This window comes from Capra hircus, chromosome 7 (assembly GCF_001704415.2).
Source record: "Capra hircus breed San Clemente chromosome 7, ASM170441v1, whole genome shotgun sequence".
Classification (NCBI taxonomy): domain Eukaryota; kingdom Metazoa; phylum Chordata; class Mammalia; order Artiodactyla; family Bovidae; genus Capra; species Capra hircus.
Window position 1 is genome coordinate 85125636 of NC_030814.1, and position 3783 is coordinate 85129418.

Consider the following 3783-nt stretch of genomic DNA (forward strand, 5'->3'; position numbering starts at 1 on the left):
GTGGGAAAGGGGAGGGAGGGCTGGGGGGCCCGGGAGGAGGGGGCGAGGCGCTAGTCGGCTTTGCTTCCCGTCCCCCTCAATTGGCCGCTAGCTCTGTTTTGACTGCCTGTACAAAGCGAGCAGACGACGGGGGAGGGGGCGGTTAGGGACCGGATTTGGGAAAGAAGGCAGCAGCCCCTTCCCTCCTCCTCCGCCCTCGCCGGGCCACGGACCAGGGACGAGGGTCTCTAAATGCGCCTGGCTTGGCTAGACCCGCAGCTGAACTTCCCCGCCGGGCAGAGGCCACTAGGTTGAGGATGAGAACGGCTTCTCCTTTAGGGACCCGGACCCAGGCCCGGAGTTGAAGGAGTCTCAGTCAAGCAGGAATAGACTCGCGCGGGAGTTGGCTGCAACCTCAATCCGAGGAGGAGGCCGAGCTCTCCCCATCGCCCTCCTACCCCCACCTCCCCACCGGGAGCGGCGTCAGTCTGCGGAACCCGCAGAGGGGCTGGGCGTTTCCGGATTGAAAGGCGCCCTCCGCCTCCAAGAGGGAGCTCCAGCTGCCGCGGGGGACCTCGGCAGCTTGCAGGCGCCGCGGTCCTGGGGAGTCCGTGCCGGGGGTGTGCTCCGGGTTGAGCCCTGCCAGGACTCTGCGTGAGTTTGCAGCCAAAGACAAGTTAGAGCCCCTGAAATGTGTTTAGGGGGAACAGGCATGGTGGGTGAATGAGTCTTGGGGCATATCCCTGGTTCCCGGTTTGGACTCTTGATTAATGATTAAACTCTAACAATTGATGCATCCAGACTGGCTGGTCACTTGCCCTCTGGACCTGTAGACCTGCCTCTATGCTCACCCGATTTTGGGGTCTTCCTTTGTGTCTCTGCTTTCATGATAATTATGTGACGCTCCAGTCATCTGTCAGCATTTCATAATTAAAAATCAAACATCCCTGAAAACTGGGACTGGCCCTCCAAGTATGGTTTAGGAAACAGTACGAGAGAGCAAAGTCTGGATTAGTCAGGCCTAGAGAAACTTACTTTAAAGATTTTTGTACCTAAAAAAATTTTTTTCTGGCCCAAATTGCCCAGATGTACTATTTGGCAGCCAAATTTCTGAGAATTGGCATAACCCCTTCCTTTTCCCCCCCAATATAGTCAGGCAAAGAGTTTTAACGTAGTATCCCTTCTTACAGTGTTCTCATAAGGCATAAGAAAAAGTAGACGCAACACCAATCTATTCAAATCAAAAGAACTTAAAGACAGCAATAGAGGATTCATCATGCGCTGTCCTTCAAACAAATTCATTGTAACCAAAAGAACTAAATAAAGTATCTCTTGGGTTATAGCAGTTTTAATCATACTTCCTAAACATTTAACCCTGTTAAATGGGTTTCTACTTAATATTTACATAGTTCTGTGGTTTATTTGTGTCTATCAAAGCAAATACAAATGTTCTAAAATTGCATATGCATTTATCCTTAGACTTGCCAATTCCACATTTAGAAATGTATTTAAAAGATAAACGTGCAAAAAATGAAATGGTGAATGCTGTGGTCTGCTCATTGAAACACTATTTAAATGGCAAAAGATTAGAAATACAAAGTTCCCATCCATAAACAACTGGTTGAATATAGTTTAATCTATTCAGTAGAATACTATACAGCTGTAAAAAATGAATGAGGATCACTCTAAACGCCTATGAGTGACCCCTAGAATATACAATCCAACAAAAAACAAAAGTGCAGATTGACTAGGCAAATCAATTGAGACAGAAATAATAATAAAGGTTACCAAAGACTGAGCAGGGAGAAGGGAATGAAGAATCATTATTTAATAGGTACAGAATTTCCATATAAGATGATGACAATGTTCTGAAAGTTAATAATGTGATAATGATTGCACAACATTGTGAATGTACTTAATGCCACTGAACTGTATACTTAAATATGGCTAAAATAAGTTTCATATGTATATTTTACTACAATAAAAATTTTTATGTCATGTGCAGGGTATTGCATACTGTTTGCTACCGTTTTGAGGTACACATGTGCATGTATGTATGTGTGCATTTTTTTTATAAACTAGAAGTAAACACCAAATCTAATAAAATTAGTTATCTCAGAGAAGGAAGAGGATATGAAAGATTAAATAATGGTGGAACCTAGATCTTTCCCATATGCCTTGTTTTATAGTTCTAACTTTGGAGCCATGTATATATTTTATTAGTGGCATAATGTGATTCTCCACAAAAATGGGGAGAATACTTATTTAAAGTTACATTTAAACACAGTGTTTGAACTGTACATCTTCAGTAAGATATAACCTAAGGATGAAATTAGCACAAAGAAGTTTGAAATTCTATTTCATAATGGTAATATGAGAGAGAGAGATTGAAAGGGGGAAGCGAGAAAGAGGGAGAAAGATGTTAGAAAGCATGTTTTCAGCAAAAGAGAAAAGAGATTAAATATAAAAGTAAAAACACTAGGTTAAATTTAGTTAAAATGCCACTGTATATAATCAGAACTTACCTTTATTATTCAAAAATATGCATTTCCTAGTCCCATGCATTGAAAGACCTGTAGTGACAACCTAATAACAATAAACACCTATTGTGCCCAGATCATGGTCCCTAAGTACCATTTCCCAATAAAAGGAATGAGGGTTTCTTGAGTAGGTGGCTGATTTCAGGTCTGGGGCAAGAACCATGTAAAATGAATCTGGACTATCTATTGTGTGATATTTGAAAGCAAGGAAATTACAAAAAATTTAGGGTGATGTTGAAAGGAAACTGGACCTAACTTGAAAAAGATTCCACTAGCCAAAGGTGGGAAAACCTGAACATCAAAAAGAAAAATTACTGCAAAGAACTGAAACATGTAAGATGTATAAATGCTCAAGAATTACAAATGATACTTCAAACAAAGGTTAACTGGTCACTTTGGAGATTGTTAGAGAACAGCTTATTCTTGAAACATTGATTGATAAAATAAGCACTGATTCTGCCTTTGCTGTATAGTCTAAGAGAGAATTTCTTAAAAAAAAATTATACTTGTAAACATAGGCATGATAGAATTTTTTAAAAATCACAACTTTGCAAACTTTAATGAAATAATAATCCAGGCAACAGTTATTAATGTTTGCTAAAACTGTTAAGTCAGGGTTCTCAACTGTGGGCCATTCTCTCTGGGATACATTTGGCAATATCTGGAGACATTTTTTATTGTCTCATATACCAATAAGATGGTGTGTACGGGGCAAGAGTGTTGAGAGTACCAGTTCATTTCAGTTCAGTTGCTCAGTCGTGTCCTACTCTTTGCGACCCCATGAATTGCAGCACGCCAGGCCTCCCTGTCCATTACCATCTCCCGGAGTTCACTCAGACTCACGTCCATCGAGTCAGTGATGCCATCCAGCCATCTCATCCTCGGTCGTCCCCTTCTCCTCCTGCCCCCAATCCCTCCCAGCATGAGTCTTTTCCAGTGATTCAACGCTTTGCATGAGGTGGCCAAAGTCCTGGAGTTTCAGCTTTAGCATCATTCCTTCCAAAGAAATCCCAGGGCTGATCGCCTTTAGAATGGACTGGTTGGATCTCCTTGCAGTCCAAGGGACTCTCAAGAGTCTTCTCCAACACCACAGTTCAAAAGCATCAATTCTTCGGCGCTCAGCTTTCTTCACAGTCCAACTCTCACATCCATACATTACCCCCGGAAAAACCATAGCCTCAGGGAGCCCACTAAATATCCTATAGTTTATAGGATAGTCCCTGATAACAAAGTATTCTCTGGTCCAAAATAGCAATTTATTTGA